Raw genomic sequence first — 21,996 nt, 5'->3', positions numbered from 1 at the left:
CCTAGTAATTCTGTTTCTTTCTTCATAAGCTTCAAGTAGATTGTTCATGCATTACTGAAAGGTAGTAGGGGCATTCTTGAGACCGAATGACATGAGTGTATATCCATCATGTCCTCATTTGATTGAAAAATAAATTACCTGTTGATACCTTGGGTAATCATTTCATTAGTTTGCTTATTGGCTTCTTCGTAGGAAACCTTACAAATATCCCCATGCTTAAGTGGTGTTTTAAGCGATATTGATTGGTTTCGTTCAAAGTTGAATTAATTGCATAATTATAATTTAGTTTTCCCTTTTGATATTACAGCATCTGCAATGGTCTGTGATAGTATTTTATCTGTAATTGATTATTACATTACTGTATTCAAAATATTCTCTTCCAAGAAATATGTTATAATTTTTTCAGAAATTATGTGACTAAAATTTTTGTTGGATCGGAAAAACTGTTATGGTGCGATTTATTGTAGATACATTAAAATTTTCGGTAAAAGTAGGACACTTGAAAATATATTTTTCATCAAATGTATTGACGATCCTGTACCTTTAAGGCATTTTAAGCGTATGATATTCATTATTATACGTAAAAACCGGCTTTCGTGAAATGAAGAGGAAAAGAAAGTCAATTTTTAGGTATAAGAATGAATAACATACGATTAACAGTCCTCATAAATACAGGATCATTAATACATTTGATTAAAAATATTTTTTTTTCAAGTTCTGAGGCAGTCGTCGTTCAACTTTGTTATTGAATAGACGTGGTACCGCACAAACTCCGATTCATTCTTCTTTAAATCATAAAAAACAAATTTGAAACAATTTGCAACACAACATTTACCCAAAACCGTACGTTCTTAATAAACAAAAAAAAAACATATAAATAAATCCAGCAAAAAAATATTGTGCTTGTATTGCATGCAGTGCTTAAACGCTTCTTTCAACAACCAAGCAATAAACCACTTTTATTATCACTATGAGTGTTAAAGCAAAAGCAAAAACTACTGATGTTCGTTCTCTTGGGTCCAGTGAAGATGATGACGACGATGACAATTGGCAAGTTGTTGTTAGTAAACGAAAAATCCCAGGGACACCTTTAGGCACACCAAAGAGAAAAGAATTTGACGACAACCAGCCATCGACATCAAAACCGATTCAGCGTTCTTAGGAGTACTGAAACTGATAACACCAAAGAATCCGAAACACAAACAATGCCAAAACCTCCGCCAATTTTCATACCTAATGTGAATAATGTTAGGCATTACTCAGAGGTGAAGTCCGCCTGATGCTCAAAAACGTAGAGTGATTTCGTAAAATTATTAAATACTTTGAAAAACATAACATCTCACATCATACATATCAACTTAAAACGGAAAGAGCATTTAGAATATTTATTAAACGACTACATCATTCTACTAATGTTTCTGATGTGAAAGCATTTTTAATGAGTTAAGGTCATGAGGTTAGAAGTGTGAGAAATATTATTAGTCGAATAGCTAAGTTGCTCTTGCCAATGTTTTTCGTGGAATTGGATCCCAAACATTACAATAAAGATATATATGATATTCGTTCTATATACAATAACAACATCACTATTGAGCCTCCTAAACGTTTCGATGATCTAGTACGATGTCAAGACTTCAGACATCCTATGAGGTTAGAAGTGTGAGAAATATTATTAGTCGAATAGCTAAGTTGCTCTTGCCAATGTTTTTCGTGGAATAAGATCACAAACATTACAATAAAGATATATATGATATTCGTTCTATATACAATAACAACATCACTATTGAGCCTCCTAAACGTTTCTATGATCTAGTACGATGTCAAGACTTCGGACATCCTAAGTCCTATTGCAGGAAGCCCTATAAATGTGGTAAGTGTGGTCTGGGTCATCCTAATTTTGAATACAAAAAAACTGCAAACCACAAAGATAAACAGTCAATAGCTGAACCTTACTTACAAGCTGCTGGTATTAATATTGTAAGTGAAAACTCAAACATTTAGCCCTACATACTGGCAACAGACATAAAATTCCAGATCTTTTGGATTTTTTTGTTTCTTCTGGAATTTATCATTCGATATTAAATATAAATATATGTGATGATCTAAATTCTGATCATACTCCAATCATAGCAAAGAGAGACACAATTTTAGAAAAACATGAGAAACAGCTCATCGCATCAATATATCGTTAAAAATTGTAAGGATATTGAAGATGCTATAGAAAATTTTAATATACAACACATCATCCGGCAAGCGTAAGCACTCCGAAACGTTCCCATTCAGAAAGCTGATGGATCTTGGTATAAAAATGAATTAATGGGAAATTTTTTAATCAATCTGAATCCTGGTGAAAATTATGAGCAGAGCTCATGGAGAGCTACTAAATATCTCAAAAAGCCTAAGAAAAGAAACGTTCCCATTCAGAAAGCCGATGGATCTTGGTGAAGAACAAAGCAAGAAAAGCCCAAGGAGTTTAGGAGTCACTTTTACGCCGTTTGAGTTGTGCGATATCGAACAAAAACGACTACTTCTGATACTTCAATATATAAATGCCATACCTGATCATCAGTTTGGATTTCGTGAAAAACATGGCACACCAGAACAATGCCACAGATTAGTAAAAGCAATAAAGGAAAGTTTGGAAAGTAAAACATTTTGCTCGGCCGTTTTTCTGGACGTAAAACAAGCTTTTGATAAAATGTGGCATCAAGAATTCTTGTACAAACTTAAATATCTACTTTCTACCCCATATTATTTGTTATTAAAATCTTATCTATATTAAAGAACTTTTTATGTAAATGCGGATGGCGATGTTTCAGTTAAGGGATCAATAAAACTGGTGTAGCAGAGGGAAGTGTGCTGGGTCCAGTTCTATACACAATATTTACGGCCGACATGCCAGTAACGGAGGATGTTACATTAGCAACTTATGCAGATGATACAGCAATTCTTGCTACAGATAGTAGTACCTTGTCTGCTTCATAGTTGATTCAATCACAGGTGAATTTGACAGAAAAATGGTTGAACAAATAGAATATAAAAATTAACACAGAAATATCAACACACGTCACATTCACTTTAAGGAGAGGAAAATGCCCTTCCCCAACACTTGGCAAGAAACTAAATTGGAACAAATAAAAAAGCAGTAAGTTCGGCCGGGCCGAACTATGAATACCCTCCACCATTTGGAACGAATTAGAAAATTGTCCAAAAAAATAAAATCCATTAAAAATTCTTTTAAAATCTTTAAAATATCTAATATAGGAAGGTGCCGATATGGGGGGATATACGATATTGTGGACCTATAAAGACAAATCTATGTCTGCGTGTAAAGTACTCACAAGGAACTCCTTGTGTGGATTTTCAGATAATTCCATTGGAAAAAGTGGCTAAAATCATAAAAAAAGGAATATAGGGGAGTACCGTTATATGGGGGATATACGATATTGTGGACCTATATAGACAATACCGTTTCAGGGGTAAAGTGTTCACAAAGAACTCCGTGTGTGGATTTTCAGACAATACGATTGGTAAATGTTGCTAAAATCATCAAAATACCGAATATCGCGGGGTATCGTTATATGGGAGCTATACGTTATCGTTAACCTATATAGAGAATTCTCTGTCGGGGGGTAAAGTGCTGACAAAGTACCCCTTGTGTACAAAGAACCCCTTGTGACCATTCCGTTGAAAACTATGGCTAAAAACATCAAAATACCGAATATCGGGGGTACCGTTATATGAGGGCTATACGATAGCGTGGACCTATATAGATAATTCTCTGCCGAGGTATAAAGTACCCACAAGGAACTCCTTGTGTGGATTTTCAGACAATTCCGATGAAAAATGTGGGTAAAATCATTAAAATACCGAATATCGGGGGTACCGTTATATGGGGGATATACGATATCGTGGACCTGTATAGACAATTCTCTCTCAGGGGGTAAAGTACTCACAAGGAACTACTTGTGTGGATTTTAAGACAATTCCATTGAAAAATGTGGCTAACATAATCAAAATACCGAATACCGTGGGGGTACCGTTATATGGGGGCTATACGATATTGTGGACCTATATAGATAATTCTCTGCCGAGGTATAAAGTACCCACAAGGAACTACTTGTGTGGATTTTCAGACAATTCCATTACAAAATATGGCTAAAATCATCAAAATACCGAATATCGGGGGTACCGTTATATGGGGGATATACGATATCGTGGACCGATATAGCCCATCTTCGAACTTGTCCTGCCTGCATACAAAAGAGAGATCTTTGCACAATTTTAGCTTTCTATCATAATTCGTTTAGACTGTAGCGTGATTACAACAGACGGACTGACAGGGCTAAATCGTCTTAGAATTTTACGCTGATCAGGAATATATATACTTTGTTGGATCTAAAATGATTATTTCGATGAGTTACAAACGGAATGACGAACTTAATATACCCTCCATACTTTTTTTGGTAGAGGGTATAAAAACAACAGTGAAGTAGTGAGCGTTATATGGGGGCCATACCCCCAATGTAGACAATTGTATACTTCAAGGATTGTCATCTAACAAATCTTCTTAAATACCAAATTTGAAACAATTTTGTGGGTACATGTGACTAGCAATTTCAAAATACCGAATGTCGGTGGGTATCGTATCGGCCCCAGAGTGACCGTTGTGTCACTAAAGTATCAATTTTGCCACTTTTTTTGGGCTTTGATACCTTTGTGCCACTTTTTATACCCTCCACCAAAAAAAGTATGGAGGGTATATTAAGTTCGTCATTCCGTTTGTAACTCATCGAAATAATCATTTTAGACCCAACAAAGATTTAACCCTGTCCGTCCGTCTGTTGTAATCACGCTACAGTCTAAACGAATTAAGATGGAAAGCTAAAATTTTGCAAAGATCTCTCTTTTGTCAGCAGGCAGGTCAAGTTCGAAGATGGGCTATATCGGTCCACGATATCGTATATCCCCCGTATAACGGTACCCCCGATATTCGGTATTTGGATGATTTTCGCCACATTTTTTAATGGAATTGTCTGAAAATCCACACAAGTAGTTCCTTGTGGGTACTTCATACCTCGGCAGAGAATTATCTATATAGGTCCACAATATCGTATAGCCCCCACATAACGTTACCCTACGGTATTCGGTATTTTGATTATGTTAGCCACATTTTTCAATGGAATTGTCTTAAAATCCACACAAATAGTTCCTTGTGAGAACTTTACCCCCTGAGAGAGAATTGTCTATACAGGTCCACGATATCGTATATCCCCCATATAACGGTACCCCCCGATATTCGGTATTTTAATGATTTTACCCACATTTTTCATCGGAATTGTCTGAAAATCCACACAAGGAGTTCCTTGTGGGTACTTTAACGTATAGGTCCCATATAACGATACCCCGCGATATTCGGTATTTTGATGATTTTAGCAACATTTACCAATCGTATTGTCTGAAAATTCACACACGGAGTTCTTTGTGAACACTTTACCCCTGAAACGGAATTGTCTATATAGGTCCACAATATCGTATATCCCCCATATAACGGTACTCCCTTATATTCCGTATTTTGATGATTTTAGCCACTTTTTCCAATGGAATTATCTGAAAATCCACACAAGGAGTTCCTTGTGAGTACTTTACACGCAGACATGGATTTGTCTTTATAGGTCCACAATATCGTATATCCCCCCAATATCGGCACCTTCCTATATTAGATATTTTAAAGATTTTAAAAGAATTTTTAATGGATTTTATTTTTTTGGACAATTTTCTAATTCGTTCCAAATGGTGGAGGGTATTCAAAGTTTGGCCCGGCCGAACTTACTGCTTTTTTACTTTTTATTTATATATATTGTGCCACCTTTTTATACCCTCCACCATACTATGGAGGGTATAGTAATTTTGTCATTCCGTTTGTAACTCCTCGAAATACTCATGTCAGACCCAACAAAGTATATATATTCTTGATCAGCGTAAAATTCTGGGCGATTTAGCCATGTCCGTTTGTCTGTATGTTGTAATCACGCTAACTTTTGAACAAATTGAGATAGAAGGCTAAAATTTTGCACGCATGTATATTTTGCCAGTAGGCAGGTTAATTTCGTAAATGGGTCATGTAGGTCCAAGTTATCATATAGCCCCCATATAACGGTACCTCCCGATATTCGGTATTTTGATGATTTTAGCGACATTATTCATCGGAATTCTTTCTAATTTAGCATTTGAAGTTCGTAGTGGATACTACAGCCTAAGACAGAAAATTATCTGTACAGGTTCACGTCTTCGTATAGCCCCCATATAACGGTACCCCCGATACTCGCTGTTTTGATGATTTTAACATTATTTACCGGTACCCCCGATATTCGGTGTTTTGATGATTTTAACATTATTTACCGGAATCGTTTCAAATTTGGTATTTGAAGTTCGTAATGGATACTACATCCTATGTCAAAAAATAAGCCATGTAGGTCCACGTCTTCATATAGCCCCGATATAACGGTACCGCCCGATATTCGGTATTTTGATGATTTTAGCGACATTATTTAACGGAATCGTTCAAAATTTGGTATTTGAAGTTCGTAATAGATACTTCCGCATAAAACAGAAAATGAGCCATGTAGGTCCACGTATTCGTATAGCCCCCATATACCGTATCCCCGATATTCGGTATATTGATGATTTTAGCGACATTATTTACCGGGATTGTTTCAAATTTCGCATGTGAAGTTCGTAATTCATTGAAAAAAAAAATTGTCTGTGCAGGTCCACGCCTTCGTATAGCTATTCGGTATTTTGATGATTTTAGCTACATTATAAACAGATTTTTCTTCACGTTTCGCATTTAAATATTGAAATAACTTATGACAAAAGTTGCCTATGCAGGTCTACGTCGTCGTATAGGCATTCGGTATTTTAAAGATTTTAACAGAATTTTAAGCGGATTTTTTTTTTTTGGAAATTTGCCAAATTTGTACCAAATGGTGGACTGTATTAAAAGTTCGGCCCGGCCGAACTTACAGCTTTTTTACTTGTTTTAAACTAAATATATTTTAATCTAAACGCTGTATTTAAAACAATGAAATGAAATAATGAAAAGCGTCGTACGCTGTCGTACAAAGCATTTTCGATGTATCTGAGTACAAGTTTTTAAGATTAAGTGACACTAGATGGCTTTCTTTCGAATCTGTTTCCAGACGGGTTATGCAACACTATTTTATAAGAGAACAATTTGAGACAAAATGTGGAAAGCAATTGAAAAAAATATATTCAATTCAAAATGAGTTATCAATAGTAAATAAGATATATTTTTATTTTTTTTAGTTTATGTTCTTAAAATAATGAACACTCTAAACACCTCTTTTCAAAACGAGTCTTCTCAAATAATATACCTTTGTTCTATGACAAAAGACATTTTACTTCAACTTTTCAGAAAATTTGTAAAAATGAATTCATAAATCTTCTTGAAATTTGGACCATTGATTACAAAGATTGTTTTCACATCAAGGATGTGACCAAATATATATAGATCATGAGGCGAAAACATTAATTTCTTCTGAAAATATAACAGAAGAAAATGTTTCTCTAGTTAAAGGCAATATACTTAAATTTTATCATTATGTATGTGATCAAATATTGTCAAGAATTGATATTAATAGCAAAAGTCTGAATATTTTAAGATTCTTAGATCCTCTTCACATTAAATCTAATAAAGATATAGATTATGTAAGTATAGTGACTGAATGTAGTTACGTAATAAGCCATCCAGAAGCTCTTATCTTTGAATTAAAGTTATTATAAAGTAAGTGGAATGATAAAATATATGAAAACTTATTCACAATAACGAATATTGAACTTTTCTGGAATGAAGTTGGAAATTTAAAAAACAATCTAAATAAATATCTGTACAGTAATGTGTATCAGTTTGTTGTATATGTTTTTACTTTGCCTCACAGCAGCGCTAGTGCTGAACGAGTTTTTTTCAAAACTGAAGAATATGAAAAATAAATTCTCAAATATGTTAAAAAAAGAAACTTGTCACTTCATGCTATCAGCAATTAATTTAGTTGAGTGTGAATTGGAAGATTGGAATCCTAGTAATGATCTCAATCAAAAGTATAGAAAAGAAGTTACAAATAAATAATAAAAATTAATGTTATTTCAATAACTTTATTTTATTTAATATGATTTGATTTTATTATATTTATACCCTCCACCATAGTATGGAGGGTATATTAAGTTTGTCTTTCCGTTTGTAACACCTCGAAATACACATTGTAGACCACACAAAGTATATACATTCTTGATCAGCATAAAATTCTATGTCGATTTAACAATGTCCGTCCATCTTTTCGTCTACCCGTCTGTGGAAATCACTCTAGTTCCGAACGAATTGAAGTAGATTGATAAAATTTTGCTCAAATGTATCTTATGTCTGCAGGACTTTTGGTATTGAAAATGGGACATGCAGGTCCACGTTTTGGTATAGCCCCCATATAACGCTACCTCCCGATGTTATGTACAGCCCCCATATTAGGGTACCTCCTGAAGTTCGGTATTTTGATGATTATAGCGACATTATTCACCGGAATTCTTTAAAATTTGATACTTTAAGTTTGAAATGAATACTGCAGCCTATGACAGGTCCACCTCTTCGTATAGCCCCCATATGACGGTACCCCCGTTTTTCGGTATTTTGATGATTTTATCATCTTTTGTATTTGAAGTTCGTAATGGATACTGCATCCTTGCCACGAAATTACCTGCGCAGGCTTATGACAGAAGTTGCGTCAACGTCGTCGTATAGACCCTAATATACTTCTAAATTCGGTAATTTTAATATATTAACAGAATTTTTAATGGATTTTAATTTTTTGAAAATTGCCAAATTTGTACCATATGGTGGAGGGTATTCGAAGTTTGTCCCGGCCGAACTTTCACCTTTTTTACTTGTTAAATATGCAATATGTACATACACATACTATTACTATATAGTATTACATATAGATGAATTTGTTGTTTTGTTCTAAATTGTTATTTTTTTAATAAAATGCGAAATAAATTGTGCCACTTTCTGTGCCACCATTTAAAATGATATGTGCCACTTTTTTCATGAAATGATACTTTTTGCGATACTTTATGAAAATTTCCAGCGGTCACACTGATCGGCGCACATATACGCCATACAAAGTCACGACACCGGAGCTTGAACACATTATGAACTATAAATACCAATTTTTAAACAAATCGGTAGAAAAATGTGGTGAAACCCATTAAGATACCGAATGTCGGATGACACCGTTATATGTGTGTTATACAAAAAAAAAAAAAAAATCCGTAAAAACATGTGGCAAAAATCATGATAATACTGAATATCGGGAGGTACTACACCAAAGCGTGGGCCAATATATACTATGTTGCGCCACAATTGGACCTAGACCAAATATGACCTACATATACTAATTTTCATACAAATCCGTAAAGAAGTGTCTCAAAAATCATCAAAATACCGATTATAGGGAGGTCAAATAATGCGGACGTCGTAATGAAAAAGATTTATTTCAGCCGGGCCGAACTTTTAATGCTCTCCAATTACGCTTTTAATTCCCTCCTCTTAGTTCCGTATTCACCTTTAAACCACAAATACCTGTAAGACCGTTTGCATAATGCAGTTAAATTAAAATAAAAACAAGTAAAAAAGCTGACCGACTGATCGACCGGGCTGAACTAGAAAGGATAAATCAATAAATAAAAAAATCCTTAGAAAATTCTGTTAAAATCTTAAAAATGCCAAATTTAGCCATTATATTAGGGTCTATTCTACGACGTAGACCTGCATAGGAAACTTTTGTCATAAGCCATTACAATATTCAAATGTGAAACTTGAAAAAAGACATCGGTGAATAATGTAGCCAAAATCATCAAAATACGGAATATAGGGGAGTACCGTTATATGGGGGATATACGATATTGTGGACCTATATAGACAATTCCGTTTCAGGGGTAAAGTGTTCACAAAGAACTCCGTGTGTGGATTTTCAGACAATACGATTGGTAAATGTTGCTAAAATGATCAAAATACCGAATATAGCGGGGTATCGTTATATGGGAGCTATACGTTATCGTTAACCTATATAGAGAATTCTCTGTCGGGGAGTAAAGTGCTGACAAAGAACCCCTTGTGACCATTATAAATTCGGAATCAATCTCGAAATATGTTACGTTGTTTTTTGTGGAAATATATTATTTTATTAATTCTTTTGCTTATGCTTCAGTCATTTTTATTTAGATTTATTGACATAAATATTGTAAAAATTCCATTTCGTCCTAATTTCCTATTATAAATGTTATTTGTCTATTAAAAAAGTTTATCGGTCGTTTTGTGATTTCTATTTAGTTTTCGTTGTCTTCTGGTGTGTTGTGTACAGTAGCTATTGGGACTATTTCACAGCATGAGGATTCACCTAAGAAATTTTCTTCCATCTTTACCGCAGACAATGCGTCGGCTATGTAATTTTCCTTACCGAGTATCTACTTGGTTTTATAATCAAACTCGTTTAGTCGATTTTTCCACCTCTGTAATTTCATATCAGTTTCTTTTATATTATCTAACCAAAGGGGTATGTGAACGCTAAGTATCTCGATCTTTCGAGAAGTTCCTTTTTAATTGCTGAGTAGTTTTGTTTGAACTTCCTTAGAGCTCGCTTGCATAACATGTAGGTTTATGACCCTGAAAAAGAACAGAACCGATTGCCATGTAACTTGTGTCAGTGTTAATGAAAATTGCTTATTGAAAACCGGGTAATTAAAAATGGATCACACATTATTAATGTTTTTTACTATTCGAAGTCAGCTTTATACTATTCCTCTTGGGTATCTATGATTTCTCCTTTCTTTATACCCTCTACCATTCTATGGTGGGTATATTCACATTGTCATTTCGTTTTTAACTCCTCGAAATATTTATGATAGACCCTATAGTATATATATTCTGGACCAGCGTAAAATTTTAAGACGATCTAGCCATGTCCGTCTGTCTATCTGTTTGTTCGTCAGTTTGTTGTAATCACGCTATCTTTCGAACAAATTCAGATAGAAGCCTTAAATTGTTAAATTCGTTGGAGTTTATTCTTAAGTATTTTTGTATGTTTGCTTTTTGTTTTGTTTGTCAACAATTCGCAAATAAAGAGAATTGTGAAAAAAGTTGCTGTGGTAGTTTAAGGTATTTTTATGATATCAAAGGAAATGTAAAAAGCTGCCTTCTAGAGGTTAATAATGTGTAATGTAATGTTAATAATGTGCGACCCCATTTTTATTTGCCCGGATTTTAGTAAGAAATTTCATTTACTACTGACAAAAATAACATGACAATCGGCGCTGTTCTCTCTCAGGGTGAAAAACATATGTGTTATTTAAGCCGACTTGCAATTGAAAAGAAACATCTTGCAATTGTTTGGGTCACTAAATATTTCAGGTCTTATCTGCTTGGTATAAAGTTCGTGATCTTTAGCGACCACATACCCTTTGTTTGGTTAGATAATATAAAAAAACATAATATGAAATTGCAGAGGTGTAACATTAGGCTAAAAGAGATGGATTATAAAATCATAAAGTAAATATAGTTAATCTTCAAGAATTCCCATAGTTGCAGATTGTAGTATATAAATAGTATGTAAATGGTATGTAAGATTTTTCCATTGAAAAATGTGGCTAAAATCATCAAAATACCGAATACCGTGGGGGTACCGTTATATGGGGGCTATACGATATTGTGGACCTATATAGATAATTCTCTGCCGAGGTATAAAGTACCCACAAGGAACTACTTGTGTGGATTTTCAGACAATTCCATTAAAAAATGTGGCTAAAATCATCAAAATACCGAATATGGGGGGTACCTTTATATGGGGGATATACGATATCGTGGACCGATATAGCCCATCTTCGAACTTGACCTGCCTGCAGACAAAAGAGAGATCTGTGCAAAATTTTAGCTTTCTATCTTAATTCGTTTAGACTGTAGCGTGATTACAACAGACGGACAGGGCTAAATCGTCTTAGAATTTTACGCTGATCAAGAATATATATACTTTGTTGGGTCTAAAATGATTATTTCGATGAGTTACAAACGGAATGACGAACTTAATATACCCTCCATACTTTTTTTGGTGGAGGGTATAAAAAGAATATTAATAAAAACTTACAATAATATAAACCTTTCAAAGTCAAAACTCGGAGTAAACCAAGTTATAGCTAACAAGTAAAAAACATTAAATCGGGCCGAACTTTTGATACCCTCCCCTGGGTAAGAGAAACATGCTTTTTTTAAAGTATCTGAATTTAATCGTGTTCTACTTTAAGCTACAAATACCAGTTAGATAGTTTGGATAATGCTGTTAAACTTTTCAAAACAGAAAAAAAACAACAATAATGAGAGCGCGCAAAATGGGAACCTCTGTAGACAATTATATACTTCAAGGATTGTCATCTAACAAAAATGTTTTAAATACCAAATTTGAAACAACTTTTTGGGTTAATGTGACTAGCACTTTCAAAATACCAAATGTCGGTAGGTACCGCATCGACGCACATATACGCCATACAAAGTCACGTCACCGGAGCTTGAACACATTATGAACTACAAATATCAATTTTTAAGCAAATTGGTAGAAAAATGTGGCGAAACTCATTAATATACCGAATATCGGGTGGTACCGTTATATGGGGGCTATACCAAAAGGTGGAACTATACCTGCAATGTTTCGTCTGCAATGTTTCGGAGCTAGAATTCCAATAAAAATATAATGTAATAGAAAATGTGGCAAAAATCATGATAATGCTGAATATCGAGAGGTACTATACGAAAGCGTGGGTCTTTATACACTATGTTTCGCCACAATTGGACCTAGACCAATTATGACCTACACATACCAATTTTCATACAAATCCGTGAGGAAGTGTCTAAAAAATCATAAAAATAACGATTATCGGGAGTTACCGTTATATGGGGTCTATACCAAAACGTGAACCGATATATCTCCTTTTCAATAAGTTGACTAAGAATTTTATGCTGATTATGAATATATATATATTCTATGGGGTCTACGACGAATATTTAGGGATGTTACAAACGGAATGACAAAGTTAATATTTCCTCCTTTCCATTGTGGAGGGTTTAAGAATGGATACATCATTGTGAAAACAGCTGAATTGGAAGTACCTATTGATAACGATTGCCATTGCCCTACTATTAACATAAATAATACAGAACAACAATTTGAAAATTTATTAGAACAAACCAGACAGTTTGATTTTTCACCACAATTGAAAATGTTAGTCGAAAAATTAAAAGAGGAAATGAAAGGTATTTGAAACACTAATCGTAATAAGAGGGAAAGATATAATACAAAATACAATACAAAACAAATTATCATTTCAGCCGGGTTGAACTTTTAATGCTCTCCAAATACGCTTTTAATTCCCTCCTCTTAGTTCCGTGTTCACCTTTAAACCACAAATACCTGTAAGACCGTTTGAATAATTCAGTTAAATTAAAATAAACACATGTAAAAAAGCTGTAAGTTCGACCGGGCTGAACTTAAAAAAAAAATAAATAAAATAAAATCCTTAGAAAATTCTGTTAAAATCTTAAAAATGCCGAATTAAGCCATTATATTAGTGTCTATTCTACGTCGTAGACCTTTTGTCACAAGTCATTATAAAATTCAAATGCGAAACGAAATGTAGCTAAAATTACCAAAATACCGAATATAGGGAGGGACAGTTATACGGGGGCAATACGAAGACGCGAACCTGCACAGACAATTTTCTGGAATACGCTGTAGTATCCATCACGAATTTCAAATACCAAATTTGAAACAATTCCGGTGAATAATGTCGCTAAAATCATCTAAATACCGAACATCGGGAGATACCGTTATATGGGGTATATACGAAGATAGATTTTGTTTTTTTGTGGAAATGTATTATGTTTCCAAATCGCAAATAAAATATCAAAGGAAAAATAGAAAGCTGCCTTCGAGAGGTTAAAACGTTAATAATGTGTGACCCCATTTTTATTTGCCCGGATTTTAGTAAGGAATTTAATTTACTACTGACACAAGTAACATGACAATCGGCGCTGTTCTCTCTCAGGGTCAGAAACATATCCATATGTTATACAAGCCGAATTGCATTTGAAAAAAAACAACTCGCAATTCTTTGGGCCACTAAATATTTTAGGTCCTATCTGCTTGGTAGAAAGTTCGAGATCTTTAGCGATCACATACCCCTTGTTTGGTTAGATAATATAAAAGAACATAATATGAAATTGCAGAGGTGAAACATTAGGCTAACATTGGAGCGTAATAATTCTTTTATTTTTAAGTTTTTTATTGGTTTACTTTTTATTTAATTTTCATAACGTAAATATAGTTAATCTTCATGAATTCCCATAGTTGCAGATTGTAGTATGTAAATAGCATGTAAGATTAAATGAAGTTACATGTAAAGAAAGAATATAGAATAGGATAACGAAAAATAAAATTGAATTCAATTGTTGTACTTACCGCCGTTTAACCGCATCGTATTCGACTTCTTTACCAGACCAAAAATCCCGAAACCCGGGATCTAAGTGTCGGTTGTTTTGTTAAATTGATTTAAAACTAATTTGCTAAATTGATGCAATTAACAAGAAGAAGAACAGTAAAATTTCTTTTGAAAAACTATTTATACTATGAATAATATACCTGTGGTGATCTATTCTGTTACTGCTTTCGTGCCATGCATCCAGATGTCCCGTTTCTGTCATTGCCGTCTTTGTAGGAGCAAGCACAACAATCAGGAAAGTGATTCTGATTCCCATGTAACAGCGTTGAACATAATTTGTGTTAATCATAACCTGTTAGATACTCAGTGTTAGAGAATTTGTAATTTATTCAAATTTTGTTGAGATTTTTGCTCAATTCACACAAATTATTTTTCTATGTTTCACTATTTCAAATAAAATACATTTTGTAAATCGCTTGGTTATAAACATTCGCGGCTAAATAAAACAAACTTAATAATTACCTTCAAATTAAGTTTCTTTTTCTTCTCTCATTCCGCTTTGCATTTTGCTTGTCAGCCATTCCAATTGTTTTTGTTGTCTTTATTGCACACTATTCCGCGTTTGAATTCCTATTACGCGAGAGAACTTTAATTAACAAACAATTAAAAAAGCTGTAAGTTCAGCCGGGCCGAACTTTGAATACCCTCCACCATTTGGTACAAATTTAACAATTTTCAAAAAAATAAAATCCCTTAAAAATCTGTTAAAATCTTGAAAATACCTAATTTAGCCGTATATTAGAGTCTATACGACGTAGACCTACATGGCCCATTTTCAATACCAAAAGTGCTGCAGACATAGTACACATTTGAGTAAAATTTTATCAACCTACTTCATTTCGTTCGAAAGCTAGAGTGATTTCCACAGTTGGACAGACGGACGGACATTTATAAATCGACATAGAATTTTATGCTGATCAAGAATATATATACTTTGTGGGGTCTAAAATGTATATTTCGAGGTGTTACAAACGGAATGACATACTTAATATACCCTCCATATTATGGTGGAGGGTATAAAAATATCCATTTAATTTTTTTGGTTATTTTGCATGTTCACAAATTATTTAATTTATACTTTTAATTTGTTACATTTTCCATTAAATTCACATTATTTCTTTGTGTTGATTTTAACTTCATTAGTGCCACATACTTTGTGAGTAATTGAGTACCCATCCCCGGTTATTCAATTTGATTAATTGTGTTATCGGTTATCGATATACACAAAATACTTAATGGTGCCTTAGACTACGAAATTTTACAGAATTTCTAAATTATTGAAATTCTTTTTGTGTCTTCAATTGCTGGACCAAAATTAATTAATTGAGGTGGTAAAAAATATACTATTTTAGAGCTGATACTATATTTTCATTGAAAAGCGAGAGCTTATTTGATAATAAACTTAACATATTACCTACCTTCAATAAATATTAAAGTGCTTCTTGTTGCTTAAATCTCATTTAAACTTCTTGATTTATATTAAAATTGCTGGTGGTAAGAAACACCAAAGTAATCCTGATACGGAAATAGCCAATTAAAAGCAGCCAGAGGAAAAAATAATAAAAAATATTGAAAGAATCAAGACTTCTTTCCGAGAAAAGAAAATTTCCTTCAATTCATTTGAATTTGAATGTCGATTAGACATTTTAAACAAATATATTGATGAGGCAAAGCATTTACAATCCGAACTAGATATTCTAGATCCCAATAATGGTGATCGTGGTGAACTGGAAGACTTATGTGTGTCGACAAAGTCCCTATTTTTAGAAAGTTCATTTAAAAATAGGAGGAGTAGTATGCCTGAGACTTCTTTCTGTGATCAATCGCATCAATCTAGACTGCCAAACATGAAACTCCCTAAATTCAGTGGAAAATATTCCGAATATAAAAATTGTATAAGTCTCTCGAAAACTTGGTTCACACAAATTCGATATTGAGAGACATAGAAGAATTTAACCATTTGATTTCATGCTTATCCGATGAAGCTCTTGGTACCCTAAAGGCTTTTCAGATTTTTGAAGAAAATTACCCCAAGGCATTAGTTAGTTTAAAAAAGGTTTACGGCAATGATTGTCTTACATATTTTGATAATATTGCCAAACTTTTTGATCTTCCTGAGATCACCAAACCTTCGGCTTCTGCTTTGCGAAGCATGATCGACACTGTTTCTGCCATATACGATTCATTGTTGTCAATTGGTGATGAGATGAAAGATAACGAATGCCATATTGATACATTTAGTTATGTCAGAGGTCGATCCGATCACTAAATCCAAATGGGAAGAACAGCTTGACTTCGATAAGCTCCCATTATGGTCTGATTGCGAGGCTGCATTAAATAAGAGATACCAGCATATTTCTGCTGAAGAATCTTTTGGAGCTAGACCAACGATTTAAATTTATTAAAGCCGTCCCTGCCTGCATTAATTGTTTGAGAAAAGGTCATACTGTGGCCAAATGCAATTCAGGAGTGAAATGTAGAGTATGTAGTGGTGCACACCATTTCTAACTTCATCGATACGCTTGTGATAACTCAAATTCAAATCTGTATCAAGAGCAGCACTCTACTTCCAGTGCTTCGGTCAACCATTTGGCGTCGAGTGAAGGCGTTATTCTGGTCACAGCACTAGTCCAAGTGAGAAGTAGTTCTGGGAAATATATTTTGGCTAGAGCTCTTTTAGATTCCGGTTCTCAACCTAATTTGGTTACTGAGGACCTGGTACAGAGGCTTAAGGTAAAACGAGAAAGTGGCAGATTAAATATATCTTGCATTTCTGAGATATCATCTTTCTCAAATAGTGTCCAATTGTCTGTGATGTCGAGACCCAATTCAACTCAATTTTCATCCAAGTTCTGGGTATTGAGTTCTATTACGAATATTCAGCCTGATAAGAAAATATCTGTTTCTGAATGGAACATTCCCAAAAATATTGAACTGGCTGGCCCTAATTTTAATGAACCTCGAAAAGTTGATTTATTAATTGGCGCTGAAGTTTTCTTCGAACTTCTTTGTGTTGGCCAAATCAAACCCAACCCAAGTCTTCCAATATTACAAAAAACTTCGCTTGGCTGGATCGTAGCTGCAAAATACGATGAGTCAAAGGGGTCCACTTCAAGTGTAGGCCATTTAAAAAGCTCAATAGAGAATAGTGAAATGATTAATGCAATTGTTAGAAAATTCTGGGTTCGTTAAAGATTTGGTCTGATGAGCAAACTAAGTGTGAGGAACATTTCCAAAAGTATGTGCGACGTTTACCATCAGGACGCTTTCAAGTGCAAAAAGGCAGTTTCTCTCTTTAGAAAGGAGACTTTACCGTGACAACACATCTAAGGAAATCTATAATTCCTTCATGAAAAAGTATCTTGACTAAGATCATATGGAAATTAAAAATAATATAGTTCCATATAAACCACATTACTTCATTTCATATCAATGTGTTTTCCGACCGCAAAGTACAACTACGAAACTTCGCGTCGTTTTTGATGCTTCGAGCAAGACTTCTTCCCATGTTTCGCTCAACGATCTCTTAATCGTTGGTCCAACCTTTCAAGAGGAGTTGTACTCCACTCTACTTCGTTTCCGTTTACATAAATATGTGATTACTGCAGATATTGAGAATATGTACCGTCAAGTTTTACTAGACGAGAAAGATAAAGATTTTCATTTAATCCTTTGGAGAGCTAAAGATAGTCATCCTTTACAAATCTTCCAATTGAAAACGGTTACTTTGGTACATCTTGGATTCTCAGACGCTTCGATGGGAGGATATGGCTGCTGCTTTTATGTTCGTTCGCTTTGGATCCCCGTGGAGTTTCTTGTCGGCTTTTAACAGCCAAATCCAAAGCAGCGCCGCTCAAAACAATGTCCGAGATTGGAGCTATCAGTAACACATTTAATGGCAAACCTGTGGTTATGAATTAAACCAATGATGAACTTTGAAGTTGAAAATGTTTATTTCTGGTCCGATTCCGAAATTATTCTGTATTGGTTAAAAACCCATCCTTCAACACTGGCCACTTTCGTCTCGAATAGGGTTGCAGAAATTCAAGAGTGGTCAGAGAACGGTACTTGGCGCCATGTGCCCACCAAACAAAATCCAGCCGACATGGTGTCGAGAGGATGCAGTGTTGAAGTACTTAAATCTTCAATATGGTTCGAAGGACCCAAATTTCTATTAAACGATGTGTCTAAGTGACCAGTCAGTAAACATTTTGAGTTGACTGAGGAGCAAAAAACAATGGAAGAAAGAAAATCCAAAGTTTTAGTCACTGTAGATAGTAAGACAGATAAGGAATGTTTTGATAGCATTCTTTTGAAATTAATAAATTATCATTCTTCTTATAAGAGGCTTCTTAGAGTGGTCTCATATATGTTCCGATTCGTTGATCGAGTTAAGAAGCGAAAGATTCCAAATTCTATCTGTCTGACAGCTTAAGAATTGAATTGTTCTTTCCTAAAATTGGTCGAGGTGATTCAAAGATCCAGTTTTTCAGAGGATATTTCTAAAATAAAGAAATCTGTCTTCCTAAAATCTAATCTTCAAAAATTAACGTCATTTATACACTATTTCTCTGAGTGTAAAAGAAAATTTTCTCTTTTAAGAGTAGGTGGAAGGTGTTTAATGCGAAGTTACCACATAATACGAAATTTTTCCCTTTTACTCTCAAAAAAACGTCATTTTGTTTGAGAGATTTACATTTCAAAAATTGTCAAAGGCCTTAGTACCATTATCCCGTGAACGAATATGGCTAATAAATGCCCGTGATGAATGTAATAGGATGGCTCGGAATTATGTTCATTGCTACCGATATAAACCAAAGCTGATAAGCCAAATTTACCCTCTGATAGAGTGAGAGCCTTATGTCCTTTCTTCATATTAGGCGTAGACTTTTGTGGTCCCGTTGATATCACGTTGAAGATACGCGGGAGACCACCAACAAAAATGTATATTGCGGTCTTCGTTTGTTTCAGGTCCAAAGCGGTTCACCTCGAATTAGTATCAGATTTGCCGTAAAAGGTTTGCCGCAAGGCGTGGTCTCCCATGGAAGATATGGTGCGACAATGCGACAAATTTCGTCGGGGGCCAGCCGAGAGTTAGGGGAACTGCAAGAGGGCTTCCTAGCAAGCCGTGGAGGAATACGCAGCCTCGTGCAGCGTGCAGTTCATCTTTATTCCTCCGTGGACTCCTCATTTCGGGGGCATGTGGGAAGCAGCCGTATAACAGGAAAAAGTTCCTGCTTCTTCGAGCTGTCGGCAAAGTGTTGCTGACGCAAGAAGAGATGGTGACGATGCTCGCAGAGGTAGAGGCGGTCCTAACCAGTCGTCCCATAGCCCCGCTGTCTTCAGATCTCAACGACGAGGAAGCTTTGACACCAGGGCATCTATTAGTCGGAGCGGGTCTGCGTTCGCTGCTGCCAGAATTCGTTGACGAAGACAGCGTCAGCAAGGTGAGGTTCTCCAAGCGTTGGCAGATGCTCTGCGCTCTCAAGCAGTGGTTCTGGCGGGCCTGGTCAATGAATTATATCCTAAAGTTGCAGGACAAGGCGAAGTGGAGTCATCGTCAGGCCAATCTGTAGGTCGGACGTATGGTTCTGGTCCACGAGGACAATCTATCATCTCAGGAGTGGCTCACAGGCAGAGTCGACAACGTCACCGAGGGTCCCGACGGAAAAGTAAGAGTAGTGGAGGTCCGGACAAAGGGCATTTATAAGAGGCCGATTACAAAGCTAGCTCCACTGCCAATTGTTTGAAGTCCTGCTGTCATTCAATGGGGCCGGAATGTTGGAGCGTAATAATTCTTTTATTTTTCTTTTATTTTTGAATTTAAATTTATTTTTTTTTTATTGGTTTCTTATTTTTACGTTTTTATTTAATTTTTCATAATGTAAATATAGTTAATTTTCATGAATTCCCATAGTTGCAGATTGTAGTAAATAAATAGTATGTAAATGGTATGTAAGATCAAATTAAGTTAGCTGTAAAGAAAGAAAATAGAATTAGGATAAAGAAACATAAAATTGAATTCAGTTGTTGTACTTTCCGCCATTTAACCGCATCGCCTTCGACTTCTAAACCAAATTAAAATTCATAAAACATTGAAGATAACTTGTGTCTTTATTTGTTTTGATACTTCCCTTAAACTAAAGTGGAACACCCTGTAAGGAAAATGAAATAGCCGACGCATTGTCTAGGGTAAGAATAGAAGTTCATAGAAATATTTACAATAGCTACTGTATACAGCGCATTATAAGACAATGAAAACTTTATAGAAATCAGAAAACGAAAAATTGTTATAAATCATTGACAAATATAATTTATAGAAATAAAACAGCGTAATGTATTTTGAGATTGATTCTGAATTTATAATAATTCAAAATTCATTCAAAGAAACTATCAACTCTAACCCTAAAATAAAAGTGATGAGATCACAAAACACATCACATTAACCTTTTACATCCATGTATTGAAAAATCAATACTAAAAATTTTACTACCCAGACTAACAAAAAATAATAGAAGACATTGCAAATGTACGCGAGTCTGCAATATAGCAAAGGCCGAGCATTTAGAGATCAGAAAATGTAAAAATAGAAGTCGCAATTACCAAACATTGTTTTTGACATAGAAATACTTCGCAAAACCATAAATGAAAAATTCAGGGTAATAGTGATAATAAAGAAGAAAATAAAATGACTAAATTTTAAACAATACCTTATATATACAACCACAATACAACAGAAAATATATCAGCAGATATTTTTTATGTACACAGTAATGCCCGAATACAACTCATAAGAAAACAAGATTAATAAAGTTAATAGGTCGAATAAAAAACGAAGTGAATTCGAAATAAATACTAATTATATGTAAGCGCTATTAGGAAAGCATAAAATTGCTAATTTTAGTTATACCCTTTGGATAATGCTGCTAAACTTTTCACAAAAAAAAAAAAAAAAAAACATTGAAGTGAGTGAGCCGTTATATGGGGCCATACCAAAACGGGAACCTCTATAGACAATTTTATACTTTAAGGATTGTCATCTAACAAATCTTCTTAAATACCAAATTCGAAACAATTTTGTGGGTACATGTGACTAGCAATTTCAAAATACCAAATGTCGGTGGGTATCGTATGGGCGCACATATACGCCATACAAAGTCACGTCCCCGGAGCTTGAACACATTATGAACAACAAACATCAATTTTTAAACAAATCGGTGGAATTATTAAGATACCGAAAATCGTATGACACCGTTATATGTGGGTTAAAAAAAAATTGACCTACACATGCAATGTGTCGCCATCGGAGCTAGAGTCCATTATGACCAACAAATACCAACCTTTAGAGAAACCCGCGGAAAATTTTGTCAAAAATCATCAAAA

At 34.6% G+C, this 21,996-nt stretch overlaps 1 protein-coding gene and 1 long non-coding RNA gene across 7 annotated transcripts in view; one reads left to right on the top strand and one right to left on the bottom strand.

Annotated features, from left to right (window-relative positions):
* LOC109612410 (potassium voltage-gated channel subfamily H member 8) overlaps positions 1-21,996 on the top strand; it is a 1,874,382-nt gene that overhangs the window by 762,823 nt on the left and 1,089,563 nt on the right. The gene's annotated exons all lie outside the window — the stretch shown is intronic.
* LOC105262310 (uncharacterized) lies at positions 14,290-15,771 on the bottom strand. Of its 3 annotated transcripts, none has more exons than XR_891740.3 (5): positions 15,692-15,771; positions 15,076-15,183; positions 14,754-14,905; positions 14,574-14,677; positions 14,290-14,444 (listed from the first exon to the last, which is right to left on the bottom strand). It is a non-coding gene; the product is annotated as an uncharacterized LOC105262310 (long non-coding RNA). The 3 variants fall into 3 exon arrangements; XR_009343106.1 differs by having other exon boundaries at positions 15,706-15,769; XR_009343104.1 differs by having other exon boundaries at positions 15,599-15,724.

This window comes from Musca domestica, unplaced genomic scaffold (genome assembly GCF_030504385.1).
Source record: "Musca domestica strain aabys unplaced genomic scaffold, Musca_domestica.polishedcontigs.V.1.1 10, whole genome shotgun sequence".
NCBI lineage: Eukaryota > Metazoa > Arthropoda > Insecta > Diptera > Muscidae > Musca > Musca domestica.
Note: the sequence above shows the minus strand (reverse complement) of the source record. Positions and strands in the feature narration are given on the sequence as shown.